The 24,928-nt window shown below is 48.5% G+C and overlaps 2 long non-coding RNA genes across 3 annotated transcripts; one reads left to right on the top strand and one right to left on the bottom strand.

Annotated features, from left to right (window-relative positions):
• Positions 1–1,187: 1,187 nt before the first annotated feature.
• Positions 1,188–1,827, top strand: LOC147575792 (uncharacterized). Its single transcript, XR_015241964.1, has 2 exons — positions 1,188–1,430; positions 1,572–1,827. It is a non-coding gene; the product is annotated as an uncharacterized LOC147575792 (long non-coding RNA).
• A 7,749-nt stretch (positions 1,828–9,576) lies between these two features.
• Positions 9,577–13,142, bottom strand: LOC147575791 (uncharacterized). 2 transcript variants are annotated; one of them, XR_015241561.1, is made up of 3 exons: positions 12,815–13,142; positions 12,213–12,360; positions 9,577–10,669 (listed from the first exon to the last, which is right to left on the bottom strand). It is a non-coding gene; the product is annotated as an uncharacterized LOC147575791 (long non-coding RNA). The 2 variants fall into 2 exon arrangements; XR_015241560.1 differs by lacking the exon at positions 12,815–13,142 and having other exon boundaries at positions 12,213–12,807.
• Positions 13,143–24,928: the final 11,786 nt, after the last annotated feature.

The following is a 24,928-nucleotide window of genomic DNA, read 5'->3' as shown; positions in this document are numbered from 1 at the left end:
TTTATTCACTAGGGGTTCATGTGGAAAACGCAGCCCTCCCCCAACTCTGCCGTCAGGCTCTGATCCGGATTAGAATCTGCTCCCTCACATAGCTGACGGAGCCCACGTTCATTTAGAACACACGGAGCTCTGGACCAGCTGCCAGATTCGGCAAACAAAAATACGGGGTGTCCCGTTAAACGTGAACTTCGGACAAACAACACATAATTTTTGAGTGTAAGCATGGCCTAAATATTTCATGGGACATACTTTTCTTAACCTGGTATTTCGGGCATATTTGCACTAAAAATGATTCACTGTTGATCTGACATTCACATTGAACTGGGCGTCCTGTATTTTATCTGGCAACTCTCTTCTGAGGTCATCGGAGAGTCCCAGACCAGAAACCAAAAAGTCCACTCTACCCAACAGTGGGTTACGTGGGGATGCTTCACAGTTGGGGGAGATCAGGAAGGAAAACCAGGAGGAAGAAAGTGGCTGTGTGTCACCAGGATGGAAGAAGACAGGGCTCTAATCACAGAAGCATCCACGTCATACATACCTAAGCTTGTGCTGTTGTTTTTTTAAAAATTTTTAATGTTTATTTAGCTATTTTTGGGAGAGAGAGAGAGACAGAGACAGAGCACAAGCAGGGGAGGAGCCGAGAGAGAGGGAGACACAGAATCAGAAACAGGCTCCAGGCTCCGAGCTGTCAGCACAGAGCCCGACGCGGGGCTCAAACCAACAAACCGTGAGATCGTGACGTGAGCGGAAGCCGGAAGCTCAACTGACTGAGCCATCCAGGCGCCCCTAGGCTTGTTTTAAACTATCAGCATCCAAAGGGAGAATGAAATGACAGAGACAGTCCCAGGCAGGGCCTGCTGGGTGAACCTGGTCTGCTCAGAGGCCAGAGGCCTGACCGTAAGGAGGAAGGACAGTGGCCACCTCTAAGAACTCGCACTTTAGCCCAGTAATTCCCAGCCCTTTTGCTATTGCTGTCCCAGTCATGGTCTGCTTTGATGCCTACTCTAGCCCCATGCCAAATATGTGTCATGTGGCTGACATCGTGAATTTTCCCTCAGCTCAAACCTGATTCTGCTCGAGAATGGTTTCTGAACATAGAGAACTCTCAGACGTCAAACGAACAGGGTCAAGAATCTCGGCCGTGGCAACCAGAAAGTTCTGGATCACCAAAGGAGAGACGGGAATAGGAGCTCAGATGAGGAGGGCAAAGCCTCCACCACCCAGGGGTCCCTTTCTGGGGGAAGTGACCGAGTGGAGTCTGGAAGAAGAGGAGGAGCCTGAAAACCGGCCCCTGGCTGGGACCGGTGGCCTTCTCCGAGAGGCCCCAGGCTGGGCCCGAGCCCCAGGGGCACAGGGCAGGCACATCCCCGCTTCTCAGGAGCAAGAAGGTGACGCCTGCTGCTTCCTAGAACATTGCGGCTCGGACGGTGAGCAGCTCTCCCGGGTTTCCTCTTATGTAAATGATCATCAACAATGCACCGGGCCCACGCGTTGCATAAACCAGGCCTGATATTTTAAACCCTCTCCGTTCACGGAGCATTTTGCGTTTCCTTTGTTCTCCTCTCCAGTTTCCCACTTTGCCGACCGAGCTCTGAAGAGCTGCACGTGGTCGATAGGGAAGTGCCGTTTGGGCGGCGGGGAGAGGCCATCCCCTCTCTCTGCACGTCTCTAGTTTCGGCTTGGATATCAATTATAGGCTTTTACATAAGAAGGCTAATGCGCTTTCAAAGCAGGCAGATCACCCCCTTCCCCCCCATGTTTTGACAGTTTGGCTTGAGTTGAAATATAATTAAACTTTTCGAAAACAAGGGCTTTGAAACTCAATCTCCACACTGTTTACACGTCTTTTTTTTTTTTTTCTTTCTTTCTTTCTTCCTTAAGAGTCGAGTTTTTACTTGCTGCAGTGCAATTAATTCGCCCTTCACTTTCTGCGCCCAACACGAACGCTGGTTTGCAGCATTCGGCCTTTATAGGCTGCAGAGCCGAGAGTGGAAAAAATAAGATCTGGAACAGGATGAGCTTTTGATGACACCTCCTCATGACAGACACATTTGAAAACCACCACTGGTGACTCACTCACATTCTGCGCATACCCTCTCCGAAGCGCAGGAAGTGTGGGTATTTTAAACCCTCGGGCCATGAGAAGTTTTCGGAGGCGTCTTCAGGCTTGGCCGGCGCCCCTCCCGCCCAGGGAGCTTGCCGTGGCCTCGCGAAGTGTGGCCTCGCTTTCTGCCAGCCTCTCCCGCTTTGTTCTCCTTGCCCTGGTTTTGCTTTCATGCTGGCAAGCCCAGTCTAGAAAGTACAGAGCTAGCGAATTTCTAAAACCAACAAAAACTTACAAAAAAAAAAAAAAAAAATCAGCAATGACAACAGAGCCCGGCGGTTGGTAAGGGGGGGGGGGGGGGAGCAGATACGGTGCCACAAGATGTCCTCAGGCGGCTCGCTGGGGACCCAGCCTTGTGGCTCTGCGGCCAAAAAAGAAAGAAAAGGGTCCCAGCCAGCACTTTCACTTCTCAGCCCGAGTCGTCAGCTGTGGGTAGTGAGTCCTCACACCTCGGCTTCACTATCTCCAAAGGCCAAACGAACAAGAAGGGGTAGGGGGTGGGGGGAGCGGGCGCGAGATGCAACTGAACTGAAATCAAATGACCTTAGACGAAGGATTAAAAAAAGAAAAAGAAAACAAGAACTTGATGGAAATGAGCCAGATGTTGCCCTGAAAGAAGTTATAAATCCTAACCTTGTTTGGGAAAGGAAGGAGGCCCGGGGAGGGATGGCGAGCCCGCGAAGGGAGGCATCGGCGTCCCCTATATATGGAGGGAAGTCTTTCCAGAACATCACCAGTGGGTGACGCGGAGGACAGTGGATTCATGGGAGAATCCACTCTGTGCTGATGTTTTTACTGGATTTGACGGTTTCCTAAAAGAGAAGGACTCGTGTGAGGGGCTGAAGCCCAGGCTGGAACATCTATAGTCCCTTTCATGTAGGGAAGAACCCTCAACTGGTTGGTCAGTTGGTCGCCCTTATAAGCCACAGGAGCCTCCCAAATATTACAGGCTACGAATGCCAGCTGCCTCCCCATCTTAAGAGAATCTAAAGCCTTCGTGATGGAAAAAAGTCCTGGAGTCTTTTTTTTTTTTTTTAATTTTAATTTTTTTTAACATTTCATTTATTTTTGAGACAGAGTGCAAGTAGGGGAGGGGCAGAGAGAGAGGGAGATACGGAATCGGAAGCAGGCTCCGGGCTCTGAGCTGACGGCACAGAGCCCGACGTGGGGCTCGAACTCATGAGCCGTGAGATCATGACCTGAGCCGATGTCAGTTGCTCAACCGACTGAGCCACCCAGGTGCCCCCAGTCCTGGAGTCTTACTGAGCTGTGGTGGGGGGGTGTCCAAGCACAGGGATCAGTCACCGAGGCAGCACGCAGGACACACAGGGATAGCCCTGGGTGATCCTCTCCCTACTGCGACTGAAACAAATCACCACAGATCTGGCTGCTTAAACAACATGCCTCCATGGTTCTGGATAGAAGTCGGCCTCGGGTCTCATTGGGCTAACGCTGGAGGACGACAGGCCTGGGCTCCTCCCAAAAGCTCTAGGGACACTCTCTGTCCTTGCCCCCCAGCTCTGAGAGGCCACCTGCGCTCCTTGCCTGGTGGCCTCCTTACTCCACTCCACCAGGGTGCCTCCCTCTGTATCTTTCTTCTATGACCGTGTCTCCTCTGACCTTCGTCTTCTGCCCCCTCTTCCACCTGTAAGGACCCTTGTGATTACATTGGGTCCACTTGGAGAATCCTGGATCATCTCCCTAGCTTAAAGTCAGCTGGGGGTGCCTGGGTGGCTCCGTCGGTTAAGGGCCCCACTTTGGCTCAGGTCACGATCTCGCGGTTCGTGGGTTCGAGCCCCACGTCAGGCTCTGTGCCGACAGCTCGAAGCCTGGAGCCTGCTTAGAATTCTGTGCCTCCCTGTCTCTCTGCTCCTCCCCCTGCTCACAGTCTGTCTCTGTCTTTCTGTCTCTCTCTCCAAAGTAAACCTAAAAATAATAATAAAAGAATAATAAAGTCCGTTGATCCGCAGCCTTAATTCCTCCCATGACCTTCATTCCCCTTTGCCATGTAACCTAACACATTCCCAGGTCCTGGGGAAGGACATTCACATTATTCTGTGAGGAGCCATGGTGTCCTTTACCGGGGATTCTCACTGAGCGCAAGATCATTTCTCGTTTGGAATCATGTAATACAAATAATATACATTTACTATCTGCCTGGCATCGTTGTAAGCACTTCGCATGCATTTAATCTTCACGACAGTCCCGTGAGGCAGGTGCTGGTATTCTCCCCACCATATAAATGACAAGAAAGTGCAAGTCCATGGCTGGTAAAGGGTCCAGCACCCAGCCTTCTGGCCCAGACTCCAGGTTCGTTACTACGAGGAGATAAATAGAGGGGCTTTGCCTTCCAAATACCAAGGACAAGAAGGTTTCCTGGCTCCCTGTTCCCTGTAAGTCCTCCTGCACAGAAGAGGGCTCCCTCTGTTATGTCAAAGGCAAGGGAAGGTGAGTTATAAAGTTACGATCATCGTGCTGGCCTTGACCCTGTCCAAGTCCTGGCCACATGGATCTGAGTTTCTAGCTAAGTATGTGGAGGAACCAGAGACATGCTCAGTCTTGTGCACTCTGCTTACACCATGACAATAGGGGCCCAGGAGCTGCTGAGGCATGGAAGTGCCTTCACTGCTATGTTCCATGGGTGGAGACGGCCTCCGCCTGGGAGAAGAAGCAGAGTGTCGTAAAATGAAGTGTGGGCCACCTTCAGGAGACCCCAGAGTCTGTTTGGTTGAAAGGGAGAGAGTGAAGTGTCACAAGGGGAAGTTGAATGCTCATCTGTGTGTCCCTGGGTGGTGGAACCCTGTGGGAACAACAGAGACGTCCTCTGTGGAGGGGACCACCCAGCCACCCACTGCCTGCATGACTTTCCCACAGTGACAGAGGGAAGGCGGGGCCAACAACCCGGACCGGAGGTCGTCTCCCGGAGCCCCTTGATTGTTTCAGAACCCACTGCCTTCTTGGTCCAAGACGCAATGGCTGGGCCCCAGTTGGCACAATCAGCTGTAAACCAGAGAGAACAGAGAGCCAGCTCGAAGCTCCTCGGGGCCCCGGGAAGCAAGACTCAGGGAGCCTCAACCGCCAAGTTCCGCAAATTTCACAAGTTTGTTACAAACCCCAGAAGCGTTGTTTGATTGCTTAAAAACGATTTAATTTTTGCAATCTCCCAGCGAGAGGGTGCCTCAATTAAAACTGGTGTCAAAAAAGAGTGGCTATGGGGGATAAAAGATGGTTTTCTTCCAAGGAGGGGAGCAAGCAGGGGTGGAGAAGCACCCCAGTGCCAGAGCCGTGGGAAGCCCTGAGCTCTGACTTCTGGGGCGTTAAGATGCCTGTTCCCACGGTGGAGCCAACCCTCCCATTAGGTTACCTTCTCAAGGCTCTCCTAGGGAGCTGACTCTCGTCCGAACTTTGTGCACCGTGAGAGAAGAGGAGGCCTCTTGTCCCAGTGGAGAAAGGGATGAGCTGGGACATCAGACAGGCCTGGGGCTGAATCACGGCCCGGCCGCTTCCTCCCTTTGTAGCCCCAACAGGTAATTTAGCGGAGCCTCGGGTACCTGAACTGCTGAGTGAAGGGGAACGGTACCAACGGTGCCACCCTGTCGGGGTGCCGAGGCGGGCCAGCACAGGAGCTGGTTGTCTGTGGGGCCTGGACAGCGGTCACCGCTACCTGCTTTGCACATCACCATCAGGATGGCCTTCCTACCGTAGAGGCCATCGACGGGCCGTTTGTGACCGTGCATGCTGCCCGTACAATTGTGACGAGTCCAGGGGTCACAGGGACTGGCTGCGTGAGGCACTATGCAGGAAGCTCTGTGCAGCCTAGGAGGGGAGCCCAAGGTGGCCCGGGCTCCCGGGCTCCGGGACTCCGTCCCCAGGCGCGCAGGGGTAGGCAGACCGCGTCTACAGCAGGTGTCCCCGGGTGCCCAGGGAAGAGGCGCCCACTCTGCGCTAGGAAGGTGGGCGTTTGCAAGTGTGACCCGGGGGGACATGTGCCAGGAACATTCCTTTCCGGCTACTTCACTTGAATGACACGCTTCTGGCACAGAACCTGGCCCCACATTTTACGATTTCGCACCAGCTAGCTGGGTTGACCAAGTTGCTCTCGACATATTTCCATTGCTTTGGCTGCGTAACGTCATTGCAGTCACGGGCGCACCCCCGTGTTCTCCGGCACCAGCCAAACACACATGCAGCTCTGGCTGGTTTCAAAAGGACCGCCCTCCCGGGGCCCCCAGAGCCGCGGGGTCCGAGCCGCCGGCTGTGCGCACGGATTCAGCAGCGCTGGCCGGCACTCGGGGGCTGCAGGTGGGGAAGCCAGTGAGCTCCGGGTCTCCCACGGGGAACCAAGTCACTTCCTACTTGGGGGCGCTTGGCACCCTGACCTCTCACCCTGGGAGCGGGCGAGATGGCTAAAGGGAAGCATGATCTGGGCCTGCAATCACTCACAAGCGACAACACGACACCCACTCCCGTGAGCCAACTGCAAACCACACGTGACTGCGTGGTTTCTGTCGGCTACACGCCTCTCTACCGGGAGCAGTTTCGATACTATGTTCGCCCCGGAGGTGGGCAAACTTGGGGGATGTTGCCCGGCGCCAGAGGCGGGGGGAAAGGCACAGGGCACGGTATCGCAGGACAATCAGCCAGCCCGGCTCCCAGGACCTGGACGAGCTCAAAGGTCAGGCAGCGATGGTCAAAGTAGTCCCTACGGAAAGAAGCCAAGAGACGGCGGCAATAGCAAAATGGGGCGGGGCAGGGTTTCAACGGCTTTCCGGGGATCAACTCATCCCATCCCCTTACAGCAAGCCTGTTTCACAATGGGGAAACCGAGGCAGGTCAAAGAACAAAGCTGCAAAGTTACAAAGCTCCTAAGTGCCGCCGCTGTGATTTGAGCCCTCGGTCTGACTTCTGACTCCAGCGTCCGCGTGCGTCACCTTGAGTTGGACAAATACGGGGCATCTCGCGAGGCAAACGCAGGGGAATCTGAAGATGCCCAAAGTCCCCCTTCGGCGGAGAGAAAGGGACGCGGGGTCAGCAGCACAGGGTGAGGGAGGACGGGCAGGTTGGTAAAGGAGCTTCCCTCCCAGGGGACACCTTCTTCTCTCCGAGCCCGGAAGGGCCTGGGGAGACCGTATCACTTCACTAAAATGCATCTCACAAATGATGGAGAAGCACAGCCACCCCCTCCTGTTCCCCCAAACACTGTCCCCAACGCCATTATGCAAGGGCCGATTACAGCGGCCCCGTGGAAGTCACTTTCGTGGTCATGGTTTTCAACTGCAAACAAAAGAGGAAACCGCTTCAGGAAGAAGCACGTTTTACCAACCCCACGGTCAGGGGTGCGGGAGACCCCGCTGCCGATGAGTCTCAGAAGGACTTACCGTGGGCAGGGGACAGCCGGGGATGGCCTGGCCAGGAACAAGGAGGGGGAGCCAGTGCTCGGTGACTGGATCTGGAAGTTGAACCTCACTCTGAAGAGCGGGGCGCTTCCTGGGAGCCGGCCTCTGACCCCTGACCCCTGACCCCCGGGGCAGTTCTGAGGAAACACCGAGGGGCGTATCCCAGGCTCTCTTGGTGGGTTTCCTTTAGCACATACCAGGGCTTCAGCCTCAGCAAGTGACGTTCTGTCCCAGCCCTGACCATGTGGGCCGGTGTTTACCCACACGGGACATTCCGGGAGCACCCCCTGTGATTCCTGCCACCCCCAGGCCGGTTCACAGCCACTCCAATCTGCTCTGCATCCTGACCACGGCAAGGACACCTCAGGGGCGGGACTGGCAATGATGCACCTGGGTCCTTGTGGCCCCACGACTCTCCAAGCTGACACCCACCTGGGCAGGCGGGGCAAGCCGAGGGGAGCTGACCCCAGGAGTCTGGCCGTGAGGGGGGTTTCTCATGACTCACCCTCAGGGTATGAGGGTGCTAATACCTACCCTTCAGGGTGTAAGATGAGATACTTGCTCGTCGATTCGTCGAATATTCGAGCACCCACCGTATGTGGAGCCCTGGAAATGGCAGGATTTTGAAATCATTGGCTGGAAAGAGGAGGAGGGCTCGTTTCAAGGAGCAGAGCTCGTGGGGTGAAGGGGAGGCAGGGGGGAGGCCTGGAGGGGCTGCTGTCCTCAGGGGCATCTGCCCACACAGTACGCGGTGCAGGAATCGGGGGGTGTCCCACATCTTTGGGGTGCCGGGTAGCTTCGGCCAGTGGGGCCACTGCTTCCCTGGCCTTCAGGTACGTTCCTCTGGTCAGCCCCTGAGGTGGCGGACCGCACCCTGTCCCTCACACCAGCCCCTGAACCAGGGCAGGGCCAGCGTGCCAGAAGGAGACAAATCCGGCCCCATCCAGCACGAAGCCTAATTCAGCTCCTGTCCCAGGAACCACAGCCACGTCGATGTGCCTTATGTTCCTCGGATGGCGCTCCAGGTGGCCCACGGCGGTAGTCCCAAGATGGCCTCAGCAGAAAACAATCAGACCCGGGGAAGCCCCCTGTCACCCAAACACCACCTCAGAGACCGCCAGCTTCTCGGGCTGCCATTGGGAGGGGGGACGGAGCACACTGGTCGTTCAGAAGCTGATGGAGACCATCGCTTACCCCAGGCGCCGTCTCCCCCTTCCCCACCTCGGTCAGCTCCCATCGGGGGGAGGCCAACAGAGTCCCTTCAGGTGACCTGGCCTGTGGCTCACTAGAAGCCACCTCTTCTCTAGAGGTTGTGCCCGCGCCTGACGTAGACGCAGTGCCTGCCTAGGATGGCCACGCGGATGCAAAAGAGCATCAAACTCAACTCTGAAGCACCAGGTCTTAGGCCAAGGCCAACTACTCTGAAGCACCAGGTCTTAGGCCAAGGCCAACTAACCAGGCTCCTCAAAGGTCGCATTAGCCCTTTGCCCTTTTAGGGAGAACATTCCAGATCTGATGCACAGAGTGCCAGGCATGAAATCAGCGGACGTGAGCCTCTCCTCTCCTGGACTTACTGAGCCCGTGACCTTGGGCAAAGCCATTCACCTCCTGGTGTCTCCAATGTCTCATCTTTAAAATGGGCACAGTAGTGCTTGCGGGTCAAAACTAAGTCCTGTCTGTAAAAGTGTTTGGCGACTGTACGGAGATCTAGGAGCATAAAAGAGTAACAGCATCAGGCATAGCCCTCCCGGGGAAGGAGGGAGCAGGTGAAAGGTACTCATGCTTATTTATGTTTCTGAATTCCCAGGACCTTGGCTTGTTTTTGCATTCTCCAGCCAGCCCATGACAAGCCCTTCACTTGTGAACATATAATCTGAAAACTAATTCCTGTCTGAAATACAAGGCCATGGCTGACCTTGACCCTGGGTCCCTGACACACTTCCAGGGTGGAGGCTGCATGGCACGGAGGGAAGAGCCGTGTCAGGACGGCCACATTAAACACCCCTGGTCTCTATATCTAGAGACCAAATAGATTTTTTTTTAATTTTTTTTAATGTTTATTTATTTTTGAGAGAGAGAGAGACAGAGCATGAGCACAGGAGGGGCAGAGAGAGAGGGAGACACAGAATCTGAAGCAGGCTCCATGCTCCGAGCTGTCAGCACAGAGCCCGATGCGGGGCTGGAACCCACGGACTGTGGAGATCACGACCAGAGCTGAAGTCAGATGCTCAACCGACTGAGCCACCCAGGCGCCTGAGGCCGAATAAATTTAGCTGGAACCCAAAATGAACTGGACCTTGGCCAGCAGATGCTTCAACATAAATTGAAACTCTAATCTACATCACTTATGCTGTGCTTCTTCACGCCCGTGCTCCCCTCCAGGATGCGATGCATCACTGTTCCCTGAGAAGTGTGGGGCATTCCCTGGGCTGGTGACCTTGGGTAGGCTGGTGAAATTCTGGAATCTGTGGTGAAAATCTGGAATCGGGTCTCCATTAGGGGAATCCTACACTGACTGACTGGCTCTTCTACGTAAAGGTTTTAAGAAAGCAAAGGTCTTCCTGGTAGGAATCGAAGAGAACTGACATCCAGTTGTATTGGGAGGACCTGTCCTTCAGAGTCAGACGGATCTTGATTTAGTGGGGACTCCAGGGTGTCTGTGCAGAGGGGCTTGGGGCAGCCATCTCTGTGAAAGGGAGGAGGCAGGGGAACCCCGAAAGTGTCATCGTGTCCCCTGCATATTCTTCTTACTCAGACTGTGTATTTATTTGGGGGAGGGGGATGTCATGAGAAAGGACGTTGCTGCCGGAGATGGGGCCGCAATGAAAACTTCCCAAACTGCCCCTTGACAATGTCATCATCTTGGTTCAAATTCAGGAACCGCTATTTCCCTCCTGTGTGACCTTGGGTAGGTCACTCAGCCTCTCTGAGCCTGTTTCCTCACTCATAAAATGGAAATGATAATTCTACTCTGGCAGGTTTTCTTTTCTTTTCTTTTCTTTTCTTTTTTTTTTTTTTTTGGTGGGGGACTATCCGAGATACCATATTGGAAAGGGCTCAGCACAGTGCGGGCATATGATAGGCGCCCGACACAAGCACGTTTCTTCCATCGCTGGTCCCCAGATGTCTTAGGACCCTAATGAAGTATCCAGATGGGTACTGAGATCTGGAAAGTCAAAAAGAAAAAGAAGTTAGCCAGGTTTCGTGGGGGTTTGCCTTTCGACTTTGCTGCCCACCAACAAGTGTGTTCCGAGAGGATGTCACATCTGCCCTCCACATGGTGAGCCCAGAACGCCAAGCAGCTGTCCTACTTGAAAGGGAACCTTCACAGACCCAACTACACAAGCAGTGCCGGGCCTACGGATGAAAAAGTCGCCATAGTGAATGAATTAGACCAGCGGTTTGCCCAATGTCTGGAGGCGTTGTTGCTCTTCCCCCTCTCTCCCAGAACCCCTAGGGTCTGGACAAGACGGTGTGATGGAGGGCTACATGGTACACATGTCCTCAGGACCAGGTTCCCTGTAAGGAGCCCCCAGAGGCTCCTTGGAGAAGTCCTTGGGTGGGCAGGGAGCTACAGAATTTGCCAATGGCCGACACCATAAGCCCATTCATTCATTCATTCATTCAAGGGAAGCCCCACACCTTTCTTAGAGAAGTGAAGATAATACATGACGTGTTCCTAGTCCCCACGCTCGAATGACTTGTCCCAAGTACAAACAATGCTGGCTGGGTTAGGAATTGAAAGTTGCAAAATTATCTGCCTGGAGACCTAAGCCAGGGGACTGAGGAGCCACACACCTGCCCTCTGTGTTCCCTTGCAGGCGCCCCTCTCCACCCCCTCCTAGGAATGCGGGCCCTTGACTCCTGTGCGGCCTCAGCCCCGGGTTCTGGCTCACGGCAGCCGTCGCGAATGGATCCTGGAGAGTCCCTTTCCTGCCTGCGCGTGGCAGCTTCCCACAGATTGGGAGTAGGGGGGATAAGCCATTTAAACAAAATTGCTTTTGAAACACAGATGAGTTCGAAATCTAGAAGAAAGGGTGCTTGGCAAGAGCTGTTTGGGATTTGGCAGATTCCGCAGCTCACGTTGTTTGACGCTTCCATAAACCAGCTGCTTCCACGGTTCCCGAAACATCAGCTCCCGAGGGAGCGAGGCAGCCCTGGGCTCTCTGGGCAACAACAGTTGCCTGCATAACATGAAGCCTCTTCTGGACGGGCTGTCCAATCAGCACCCAGCAGGCGGACCCAGGGGAGTGCAGCACCCATCCAAAGCGTTTTGTTTCCTTCCTCTCCATGGTTTCCCTAACAACAGGACCCCCGCTCCCCCCCCTCCCCCCACATGCCAGGGCAATAGAGAATCAGTTCAACTAACCATGTTTCCCAGCAATTGACATAATAGACTCCTCCCCAGGGAGCAGAGCTGTCTCCTTACCTGGGACCTCCAGAAGCCCCAGCCTCTAGGCATCACTGGAGGATCTGATCCAAGCCGCCAGTCCTGTGGACCCCTCCTTCTTCTCTCACCAAGGGAAATTCTTCACCAATCTCATCCCCAGGCTGTTCTTTCCATGCACCTGATCCTTGGCCTAATCGGAGAAGCCCCAGCCAGAAGGATACGTGCCCGTATCTTCCCTGATTCCAGGGTCCCTTCCGGCCCCTCCCCAGCACACCCCCAGTTCCTAAGCAGCTCGCAGGAAAACGCAGCCAAGACCTACCTTTGACTGGCTGTGCTATAGCAGCCAGATGAGCGAACCCACTGGGGTTTTGACTTCATTCATCAAAATGGGATCAGAGGGTTCCGGGTAAAAGTTTGTCAAGCTGAGTGAGCCCTGCCCAAGGCGTCATCAGGAAGGCTTCAGAGGTCTGGGTCAGGGTGAGAAAAGTAAGCCTTCCCTTTGTGGTTTGCTGACCCATGCTGTGTGGTCTTAAAGCCTGAGGATCAGGGAGGAGGCCTCAGGCCAAAATTCTGGGCTCAGATCTACGGGGCCCAAATGGATAGGCTTTCATTACGGTGAAAAATGTATAAAGATTAGCGGGTGTTTTTGTTTCCTTTTGTTCTCAGAACGTAGCTAGGGTTTAATACAGTTATCTTGAGGGTTTGGGATGGAAAAACATACCTAGCATAATTCTTGGCACGTAGTAGGAGGTCAATGTATGGTAGCCATTGACTTCTCCTCACCTCTGCACAGGCATAGCTCCCGCCCTGCCCAGCAAGGCCGGACTGCCCGGGAGTCTTGGGTCTTGCAGAGGAAGCTTCTGGGGATGCTGGTCTGGGGATACAGGTCCTCCACCTGTAAATAGGTCGTGTCTTACTTACCCGTCTTCTACTCAGCAGAAGAAATCAAATGCGAGTGTTCATTGAGGACTGGGTTAGTCAAAATGACTGCTCTTTTCTGGTGTGCTTTATTGGAGTGTAAGGCAATCCCCGCTTACCGTGGGGGTTTCAATGTAACCGAAAGTTCCAGCGCTTTGTGGCCGGGCCGCATTCATTGCAGACAAAGCATAATGAGCCGCGCGTCTCACATTACCTAATCACATGGTGGCCGGCGCGGCCCCGGGCAGGGCTGTGGTGCCTCCATCTGAAGCTCAAAGGGCTTAAAGAAAACCCTTTCTTTATTCTGGAAGTAGCATTATCTGGGTTTTACAGAGAAAGATAGGGAGAGGTGAAGTGACCTGCTTTAAGACCACACAGTAAGAAGGGGCTGGGCCAGGAAGGGGGCCCAGGCAGCTGACTGATGGAGCTCCTTGGCAGGAAGAGCACAAACAGGAAGCTGCTCTCCAGGGAGGAGACCGGACTTGGTAACAAAGGCCAGTGCAGAGGAAACTGAAAAGCCTTGGCCTGAGGAAAGGTGTGCAAAGAACACCTTTATCCTTGAGGAAGCGGAATGCAGGATGGGAGGGACATCAAGACGCAGGGAGAGAACATCAAGGCGGCCGGAAGTCTGGGTTAGCAGAGATTTCTCCAGCACCTGGCAGGTGCCCATAGCCTGCCTCGTGGAGTGACCTCCAGGGAGGAGACTTATTACCCCTGCTTCTGTAGGACGTTATTTTTTTTTAAATTTTTTTTTTTTTTGTTTATTTTTGAGAGAGAGAGACAGAGCGCGAACAGGGGAGGGGCAGAGAGAGAGAGGGAGACCCAGAATCCGAAGCAGGCTCCAGGCTCCAAGCTGTCAGCACAGATCCTGACGCGGGGTTTGAACTCACGGACCGCGAGATCATGACCTGAGCCGAAGTTGACGCTCAACCGACTGAGCCATCCAGGCGCCCCCATGTAGGACATTATTTTTAGCAATAATGATAAATGCAGCAATATTAATAATGGGTCAAAAAGAAAAGCAGATAGTGAATTTTTTTCTTTTTCTAACCCTTTTGTACATGGTTTTGCATGTCAAACGAAAAAAGAAAAAATACAATAAATAGTACAGTACTATAACATATTTGATAGATTTGAACTTTTTAATGACATTAATTACATTTTACTTACATTAGTGTATGTTTTGGAGAAATACTGATACTTATATATTAGTGTATGGCAATAATGACTAATACTATAGTTTCCGATTTTGATAATTAATTTCTTTCCTGTGTCCATGACTTTGTAAAATCGATCTTCATATTTTCATGCTCAGTGGCCAGCGTGGCCAGATTTGTCTACCTGCCTTTGCTCCTGGTTAATCGGAGAACACGGCTTAGTAATTTTGATTTTGAAATGTGTTTTTCATGCAAAGCAATATAGAATGATGAATAATCTTAAGCAAGAGAATATGTATGGCAAAGAGTCATAAAAATCTAATTTCACAATAAATTCTAGAAATTACAGTACTCCTCAGAATCCTTGTTTCTCTGGGACCCATTCTGCTGTCTTTCAAATGTCTCCAGAGTTGAAAATTTTTACATAAATAAACTCCAAGTGGCTACACAGATTGACAAAATTGAAGTAACTCCAGCTTCACGGAAGGTCACAGAGACTTTCATGGTAAAATATATAACTTGGTAAAATATATGAAATTAACAAAAATTCTGAGCTAAGGAGAAGAGAAACAAGCGGAAGAAGTCTAGCCAGGGAGGAAAAGTCACATCCAGTCTCTATACGCGGACCTCGTCGCTAGAGGTGACCTGTAAATTTAGCTCCACACTCTGGGCTTCCCGGCAGCCAAAGGGAAAAGGGTGATATGACCAGTCAGGGCATTCACACTGACAGCAAGGAAGCCCCTGTGGGAGAGCCTTAGGAACTGCTCCTTGTAAACCCCTGCAGGGGGTTCCCTTCAAGCGCCAGCCGCATCTACAGGGGGAGATAAAGAATTATAGGACAATTGGCTTTGGCTTTTGTATCCCCTACACTTTGCTTTTGGTTTCAGACCTGGAAAGGATGAACTTGGGAAAGAGGCAGCAGGGGTCCCAGAGGCCCTGTGAAGAACTATCAGAAAGGGACCCCAAGAAGATTAATTTTACTAAGAAATTAATGAGAAAATTTGTGTTTCGCACATTTTAGAACTGAGGCTCTATAAATGGCCATGCTTAATCCGAAGGACTAGATCAAGAATTACGAGGAAGGTTAAGCCGGGAGCCGAGCAGCAGGATGACTTAACATTCCCTTTGAGCTTCCAGGAGTCTTATGGGGCTGGGTGACAAAAAGGGAACTCAGGAGGAAGGGCCAGGTTAGACACCTCAGGCCTTCAGGCGAGACTCCCCCGGAAGGGGTGATCCAGAAAGAGAGCTGGCTGCAGAAATCCTGAATCACTTTTAAAGAGCTCAGGGCTTGACCGGATTAATGTGATGTCAAAGGAAGCAGTACATTCCTAAACAACCCATGAGTCAATGTAGAAATCACAATGGAAATTAGAAAATATTTTAATGAAAGATAATAAAACTGAAACATATCGAAACATATGGGATGCAGCCAAAGCATGCTTAAGAGAAATTTATAGCCTTAAATGCATCATTAGTAAAGAAGAAAGGATCAAGAAACAATGCACCGAGTTTCCATCTTAAGATTTTAGTAAAAGAATTGCAAATTAAACTTTGAGATGCTACAAGGAAGGCAATAATAAACAGCAGGAATTAATGAAGGGGGGAAATAATAATACAACAAAGAAAACCAACAAAGCCAAAAACTATCTCTTCAAAAAGACTGAAAAAATTGAGAAGCTCCTGACAAGACTGATTTCTTTTAAAAAGGGTGAGGCACAAATAATTGATATCAGGAAGAAAAAGAAAAGACTTATCAATATAGCCTATAGCCATTAAATAAGATAAGAGGCTGTTCTGAACCAATTTATGGTCTTTTTTCTATTAAATAAATTAAATCCATAATGAAAGATCTCTCCACAAGGAAAACTCCAGAACCAGATGGCTTCATCAGTAAATTCTTCCAAATACTTAAGGATGAGATGTAATTAATCATACACAAACTATTTCAAAGAATAGAACATAAGTGACCTGTCAACTCAGTTTTGAGAGCTGTATTACCTCATTATCGAAACCTGACTGAGAGAGAAAATTATGGGCTATTTCTTTCTCCTAAACATGGAGGTCGAATTCTGAACCAAACATTATCATACTGCATCCAACAAACAAAATGGGTCTTGTTGGAAGACTCAATGTTCCAAAATCAGTCAGCGTAATTTACCATAGTAGCGGAATAAAGAGGAAAATCATTGACCCACTCAAGGGATTCAGAAGAATAATTTCATAAAACTAACCCCCTAGTGATAATAAAAACTCTCTTAGGAAACTAGGACTAGATGGGAAATACTTTAACATGAGGGAATATCTATAAAAATACCTCCAGTAAATATCATACTTAATGTTCAAATAGTGATACTTTCCACCCAATATTGAGAATGAAAGATGCTCCCTGTCTCCACTTCTGTTTATCATTATACTTAAGGTCCTAGACTTTGCAATAAAGTTAAAAAAAGAAATAAAATGTTAAGAATTGGAATGAAAGCATAATTGCGTATATAGAAAGTACAAAATATTTTACAGAAAACTATCAGAATTAAGAAGTGAATCAGGCAAGTTCGTCGGATAAAAAATGTCCGTGCACAAGAGTCAATTACATATAACAGGAAGAAAAAGCAGAATCCCAAAAGAAAACATTGATAAATTGGACTACATTAAAATTTGAATCTTTTTTCCATCAAAAGAAATCGTTAAGAGTGAGAAGGGAAAGCCACAGAGAAGAAGATATTTGTGATCCATGTAAATGACAAAGGATTCCTACCCAGAAAATGTTAAGAACTCCTATATGTCACCAAGAAAAACAGACAACCCAAGTGAAAAATGGGCAAAAACCCGAAACAGGCCAATACATACCCAAATGACCAATAACATTTGAAAAAGTGTTCAATTTCATTAGTCATCAGGGAAATGCAAACTAAGATACATTCACCAGCGTGGTAAAAATTAAAAGAGCCCAACAATACCAAGTGCTGATGAGGCTATGGATTCCCCAGACCCTTGTAACTACTTGTGAGGAGTACGAACTGGTGCAGCCACTTCGCAAAACCACGTAACGGTATCTACTAACACCAAAGTATGCACGCCCCTATGATCCAGCAGTTCTCTTCCTCAGTATATAACCCACAGAAGCGTATATATCACAAGACATTTACGAGAATGTTCCAAGCAGCATTATTTGCAAGAGGCTCAAATGAAAAGCTACCCAAATGACCAGCAGTCGTTGAATACATACATAAATTGTGGTAAATTCAAACTATGGACATTTTTACAGCATTAAAAATGAGAAAACTATCTGTACACGTAACAATATTAGATCCGCTTTACAGACATAATACCGAGTGGAGAAAAAGCCAGATAAGAAGAATGCACAGTATACGATTCCATTTCTATAAACTTCGCCATCGATCTACTCTTTGGTGACAAAAACACCTCCTGCGGGGAAGAGGTGATTATTGGAGAGGACGTGGGGAGATTTCTCTCATGCTGGTAATAGTCTAGCTCTTGATTTGGCCGATGTGTTCACACTCGTGTTCACCCACAAAGCAGCACACTACGCGTTTCTTTATGCATGTTATGTTTCAAGGTTAAGAAGTTTGTTTACTAGCTAACTGTGCCAGTGGCGACTCACTTAACTACATTGAGGTTTCGTCCTCATCTGTAGAATCAGCGTAATAGTAACTACCCCCAAGAGGTTGCTCTAAGACACAGTGTGTGAAATGGACAGCACAGGCACGACTGAATAAACGGTAGCTGCTCTGTTATCACTCTCAAGGATTTCAGCCATTTCACTGTCTGCTTCTGGGATTCTCTGGCCTGGGTTGCCTGGAACAGCAGCCAGCTCCCTGCACGGGCACGCCAGTCAGCAGCAAACCCAGGATTTTCGAGGCCTCTTAGGATATCAGCCCCAAAGTATTCGCAGACCTCAGGTCCTCACACCCACTGTGGGATCAGCTGCTTGGAGGTGTGATGGGGATGGCAGAGGAAATTAAGCTGCTGGCAGGCCAGGCGACAGTGCCAGGACTTCAGGAGGCCCCAGGACAGGGAAACGTGGTCATTTGATCCAGAGGAACAGCCTCCGAGAAGGGAGAAGGGAGACGATCCAAGGAAAACCCACCTGGGACTTCGGGTGACAGGGGAGTTCAGAAGGAATGGCTCACTGGAGCCCCGCGGTCATGATGTGCGCGTCGTGATGACATTTCGAAGAGCACACAGACTCCATTCATCCTGCATGTGAACAGGGGTCTGCAGACTCAGCTGTTTTCTGGAAGCCGTGGGAAATCATTCAATGCGGGCTACAGCTGCTTTTTTGCCAGCTCACTTTTTTTTTTTTTTTTTTTTTGAAGTTCGTGTTGTTTTTCTTCCTGCCTTTTTGACCCAGAGCCCCTCTCTTGGACGTGGCTTGTCAAGCTATTTCTTCACTCTGAAAGGCAGCATCCTCAAACCCAGAACTTGCCCACTTTTCCTGATATAATCTTTCCTCATTATAAAAATCAGCGTAGGGTGGGGCAGGGGCGGGGGTGGGGGGTGGGGGGAGGCCAATGTAAATACAGATTCCTGGGCCTCAACCCAGACCCGCCTAATAGATTCTCTAAGAAGGGGGTGCCAACTCCAGGTGATTCTGATAATAATTCAAATTAGGAGAATCACCCTCCAGAAGGAACTGGTGTTTCCTTTAAATTGCCAGGAACTTTCTCGGGCAACTCCTCTCATTTGGGATCCCTTCCTCCTCCTCCTCCTCCTCCTCCTCCTCCTTCTTCCTTCTTCTTCTTCTTCTTCTTCTTCTTCTTCTTCTTCTTCTTCTTTAAACCAAGTCTCTCTTTCTGTACAGAATAACCTCTCCTAATGGTACTTCCAAGCTCTGTCCACCGAGTTACATAGCTCTTCCCTTCCTTGTAGGCCCAGAGCCTCAAAAGTCGGAACTGTGGCCCCCACTTGCTTTCCCATGATGCTGAGATATTGCCCTCCACCTCAGTCCCACACTCCTACCACGGGGAAATCCGGCTCAATGACATATTTCTACAGTTGATTTCTGTTGAGGGTTTTAGGATGGTTGGCAAAACCGTGAGGTAACTCAAAGCCATCCCGCAGTCATCATAAACTCCCGAAACGGTATTTTGGGAGTTACAAAGACTGCTACTAATCTCGCCCTAACACATCACGATATACCAGGTAAGGGCACTTTTCCTAGTCGGTATTTCTCAGGAAGCATCAGTCCAGGGGTGACTGCTCAGATTTAAGAGTCAAAATATCGGAGTCTTACTCTAAGTCTGGATATCAGTGAGCTGTGGGAGATGGCTTTACCTCACTGGGTTTCTTCATTTTGAACATATGCAAGTGGGAATGGGTTACCTGTTTCAAGAGTTTTTTATCATCAGATGGGGCCAAAGGTCTCAGCCCATAGACAACAAAGATTTCATTGAATACATGAGTGTGTGAATGAATGAGTGAATGAATGGTGCTACTTTAAGAAAGTTGTATTAGGAATAATAAAAGAACAATAAGAACAAATGTTGGATTTAAAAAAAAAAAAAAACAAGTTCCATAAGGTATGAGGCTGAGATCCTCTGAAGTGGTGCCTGATTTAGAGATGGAGTCCTGCCGGGAGAATGTTCTCTGCCTGTGTCTGTGCTGACCCTCTGCGCAATCTGCTGGTTGCCCAAAAAGACACGTTGGCGATCTTCACTTGGGTTTCTCCTTTTGTCTCTCAGCACATTGTTGAATTGGGACTGTCAGGGAGCAGAATTTGTGACAGCTTTCGGGTTTGATTTGCCAATGAGAACGTTTGGCTGGGTGTGGGGCTCCCGTGGTGTAGCTGGCCCGTGGCCTTGAATTTCTTCCGGTTTCCGTGGGCCCACTGCATTACCCAAAAGGCCTCTTGCAAGTGATGCCTGGCGAATGAGAAAATGTGTGTGCCTCTAGGCACACGTAGGAAAGATGGTCCCCAGAACACCCAACCTCTTAGACGCCTGGCCTTTAAAGCCAATCATCCTCGTCACCATCCGCGAACACGCCTTGAGCACGGATTATTTGCAAAGCACCATTCCAGGTGTTACGAGGAATGCAACAAGATATGGGACCTTCCGTGGCCTTCAGAAGTTTACCGTCTAAGTGAGGAAGATAAAACATACATACTTGGTTAATCAACCCTATGCCATTTACATCAGTCAGCCCTCTCAGTTGCATGCCTTAGAAACCAACTGATAATTTGAGCAAGAGACGGAATCATTGGGGAAGGCTACCGCACCGGGCTTAGTAAACGGAGCGTAAGCAAAGGGAGCCAGGAGGTAGGAGCAACCTTATGCCGCCGACGGACACAGCGTCGACGGCTGGGTTGCGTGCCCACGACTGGCCACTATCCATCTTAGTCTCGTCATCTCTGCATCATCTGTGCATTCACTGAGTAAATAATTTAATAGCAGGCTGGCAGTGGTCTAGACCCGGGGATTCAAGCGTGAACCAAAAGTGACAAAACTCTGCCCACATGGAGCTCGCATCCTGGTAGAATCATCTCTTACTCAGGTTTGGCCAAGGTCTGTCGTACACTGTTGCCCCGGCTGCTCTGTACTCCACAGTGAATCCCTTCAACCTGGGAAGAGGGCGTAGATACTGGGCAGCTAAAAACAACCATGTTCTACTATACCATAAACTCCAATCCAAGTCTAGACATGAATCATCTCGATAATGAATAATAGAGGCATGCAGAAGAGGTCGAGCTCTCCTCCAAGTGGGATGGCACACTGTGGCCATGCATCTAGAATGGGCCTTGGGAGACTTAGTCATTTTGTGGGGGAGGGAGTGGGTTGAAGGGCCCAAATGGGAAAGTGTACTCCAACCTCCCCGTATTGGGAGAATTTCACAGAACGTCACTGCAAAAAAGATCTAGAACGAAGTGCCTATCCCTGAAGGACTGAGAAGGAGAGTGTTTCGACAACAGCCGCTTGAGGTCGTGGAGTTCACAGAGCAGTTTTAAGTAGATGTGAAGAAACCATTTATGTGCAAACCCCTCCCCACCCAGAAGTGGCTGATGTGAACCCCCATTAGAGGCAGAGGGCATGTTGGAGCCAAACCACCATCATGGCAGTGACAATGACAGTGGAGATTCTGGACTCGGAGAGCAGAAATTATCCTGCAAAAGAATGCCTTGCCCTTCAGCAAGGAATGGACGTAATACCCTCAAAAAGAGGAGCGTTTCCAAAAAGCAGGAGCCAAAAAGTTTAATTACATCTTTGTGTCAATTTGTTCTTCTGTAAAATGGAGATACTAGACCCTTCCCCGCCAAAAGCAAATGGATGAGGATGATAAACTGAGATAAGAGAAGTATAATGAAAAGGGCACAGGATATGAAAAGACTTTGGAGCTGGTATTGCATCCGTGATTTACTGGCTGTGCAACCTTGGGCAAGTCACTTAATTTTTCTGAGTCTGTTTGCTCATCAATAAAATGAAGATAGTAATTCTTGACAGGTGTGTGAAGAACCAATGAGATAATGTATGTGAAAGTCCTATACGAATTATAAAGTGTGTTGCCAGTATAAGGAAGTGTGCGTATTATCCCTTAATAAATGTGTATGGCTATTATTTGTAAACTACAATGAAGAGTTTTGAAGATGTCCGTTAGCTGCTTCCCTGCCCCCTCCACTACATTGCACTTAAGCCGCTGGCCTGCCCTGCCAAAGGCCTGCTGAGACCCTACGTGTCTCCAAAGTAACCCAGGGGCCAGAATGCCCTGGAAGCCTTTGAGCCACACACTTCCCGGGCCAGCACGGTAGTGATAAATCTTGTGTATTGACCCAGGAAAAAGCCCGACAACAGAGCCCAATTTATTATCTTAATAAATCACACGTGGTTCCTGCAGCAAACTCCTAAGACGGTGCAAAGCATCACCGTCCCTAGAACGAAGAAGGGAGGGCCTAGCTAGACCAAAGCGGAACTGTGCCCATCAGGCCCAGACACATTAAGCGTGCGCCCAAGCAGACTACATGAAACGGTCCTGTGAAATGCAGGTGTTTGGTAGGACTGAGCTTGTTTTCTCCCATAACGAAAAGCCTTCCATGCCTACTAACATGCAGACTCCTTCCTCACCAGACTGGCTCAGTGGGTTAGAGAGGCTGTTTCAGGGTGCTTGGGGAACAGTGCGGGCATCATGGTGGCTGCATCTTTTAACATCAGCCACTCTCCTCCGCTCCTGAAAAGCACTGCCTGCATAGCCCATATTTAATGTTTAAATTAAAGTGAGTTAAAATTAATTTTGTTTGGGGAATTCCACAGCTCCCTCTTGAGATAAATAGAAACACCCTGGGGTGATATAAAATTGAGGCTGGGAACTGCTGTGTTGGAGTGCTGTGCTAATGAGGTGAAGGTCAGGGGTTCAATCCCCATGTGAAGGGAGCAGTTAATTTCACCCTGCCTCATGGCCTCAGCTTCTACCCTTAACCCTGACCATCTGCCTCAAAGATGAGCCGCTGGTCACCAGCAGGACAAAGTGAGATAGAGGGCCATATCCATGCAAATCCATCAATGCTGTAGAAAGACAACCCAAAGCATGACCTGTGGGTAATGTGCCAGGATTTTTAATTTTGCAGATGAGAGCACTATTCATTATTACTTTATGTTAGGGTAAACACATAAAAATATGGATGGGTCCAATGAATCAGATGTCGTGTGGTCCATGATCTCTCCAGTATTACTCTTGGCTCCCAAGCCAACTTAATAAATATGATGTGTACACAGTCACACAGCCGATTTTTGTTTAGCCTTAAGAGGGAGAGAAGTGGTGTGGATAGCTACAAACAAAATATAAATATCACTCCCATTTAGTTTGGAATAAATGATATAACTTAGGGACAACACATTGCCCTTCTTAATTATGTTTTTCTTCAGCTAATAGTAATATTAGTTTGCATTCCCTGAGCATGCGGACTGATGGCAGAAAAGACAGCCCAAAGGCTCAACTGTATGAAGAAAGGGAGGAAGTCCAAGATTAAGCATTTGTCAAGGATAATCCACAAAACAGAGATAATCCATCTCCATAAATCAAAAGTTAGCCATAGCCTGCAAATTATTGACTTACCATCATCCTTGTTGGAAAACAGAATTTCGGGTCATTGAGATTTCCTTAATTCTCTGTTTTACTTTCTCTCTCAGGATCTGCTCATTCCCAGAGGTCAGTCGAAGTACCACCTCTGGCCAGGCCATTACTAACATTTTCTATCTTGGGTCTTCTGCAGACTTACAGGATCTGCTCAATAACAAAATGGAAATCATGTTTCCTTAATGCTTGAGGGCAAGTGTCAAATTTCAAGCCCCTACATGTCTCATAGGGCCTAGCATAACATACAGTAGGTGCTCAATCAATAACATGCCCATTGACGGACTGATTTCACTAAGGAATTTTTAATAATGAAAGAATTACTGCCCTCTCCCAAATTTTCCCATTCATTAGAAAAACTCGCAGAAAAAGAGAAATAGAGGGAGAACTTCAGCTTGCTAAAAAGTATCCATAAAACCCTACAGCTAACATTATTTTAACAGTAAAAGACTACTTTCCCCCTAAGTACAACAACAGGAAAGAATGTCCATTCTCCCCACTCCAATTCAACTTTATATTGGAAGTTCCAGCCAGCAAAAAAATAAAAGCACACAATTTGGAAAGAAAGAAGTAAAACTTCCCGTATTTGCAGATGACACGATGACAGTCAATCCCAAAGAATAAAAAAAAAAAAAAATCACCTAGAATTAATAACTGAACCCAGTGAGGTTGCAAGAAAAAAGATAGATACACAAACTAAATTGTATTTAATGTGCCAGAAATGAACATGGGGACACAACATTTTAAATACAATACTATTTACACTTTAAAAAAATCACTTGAAAAAAATTAAATATGCAGGTGTAAATCTAAAAAAATGTGTACAGTACTTATATGTTTAAAATGTGATGAAAGAAACCTAAGAAGATCTGCATAAATGAAGGGACATACCATATTCATGGACTGGAAGATTCTGCATAGTAAAACTACCAATTCTCCCCAAACTGGTATATAGGTTAACACAGTTCCTATCAAAATCTCAGCAACATGTTTTTTAGATATAGACAAGATTGTTATAAAATTTCTATGAAATGGCAAATAAACTAGAATAGCTAAAGCAATTTTGAAAAAGAATGAAGTGGAAGGAACCCCTCTACTCAATTTCAAAATTGATTATATAGCTATAGTAATCAAGGCTGTGTGGGTGGCGTTAGTGAAGGAAGAGGTACATAGACCAGTAGAAGAGAACAGAGAATTCAGGACTGTGTTCACACAAATATGTCCAGCTGATTTTAGTTAAAGTTGCAAAAACAATTCAGTGGAGGAAAGACAGCTTTTTCTAACAGAGAGTACAAAGCCATTGACATCCACGGGCCAAAACAAAACAAAACAAAACAAAAGAACCTTAGTGTGAACTCTGACACCTTATACAAAAATTAACTCAAAATGGGTCATAGATTTGTGTGCAAAACAATAAAACTTACAGGGGAAAAAAGGATAGCATATTTGAGATTTAGGGCTAGGCAAAGAGTTCTTAGACTTGATACCAAAAGTACAATGTACAAAAGGAAAAACCAATAAATTGGACTTCATTAAATTAAAAACTTTTGCTCTGGGAAATAACCTGTTAAGAGGATGAAAAGATAAACTACAGACTTGGAAAAAATCTTTGCAATCCATCTCTCTGATAAAGGACTAATATCTAGAATTTATAAAGAACTCTAAAAACTGAACAGTAAAAAACCAATCCAATTAGCTCATGTTTTTCAAAAGCACGAAAAACATTTAACTGGAGAGAATGTACAGATGGCAAATAAGCTCACGAAAAGATTTTCAAAATCATTAGCCGTTAGGAAAATACAAATTAAAATCACAACGAGATACCACTACAAATCTATCAGAAAGGCTAAGACAACAAATGGTGACAACATCAAATGCT

Source organism: Puma concolor, chromosome D2 (genome assembly GCF_028749965.1).
Source record: "Puma concolor isolate L17-30 chromosome D2, mPumCon1.1.hap2, whole genome shotgun sequence".
Lineage (NCBI taxonomy): Eukaryota > Metazoa > Chordata > Mammalia > Carnivora > Felidae > Puma > Puma concolor.
Note: the sequence above shows the minus strand (reverse complement) of the source record. Positions and strands in the feature narration are given on the sequence as shown.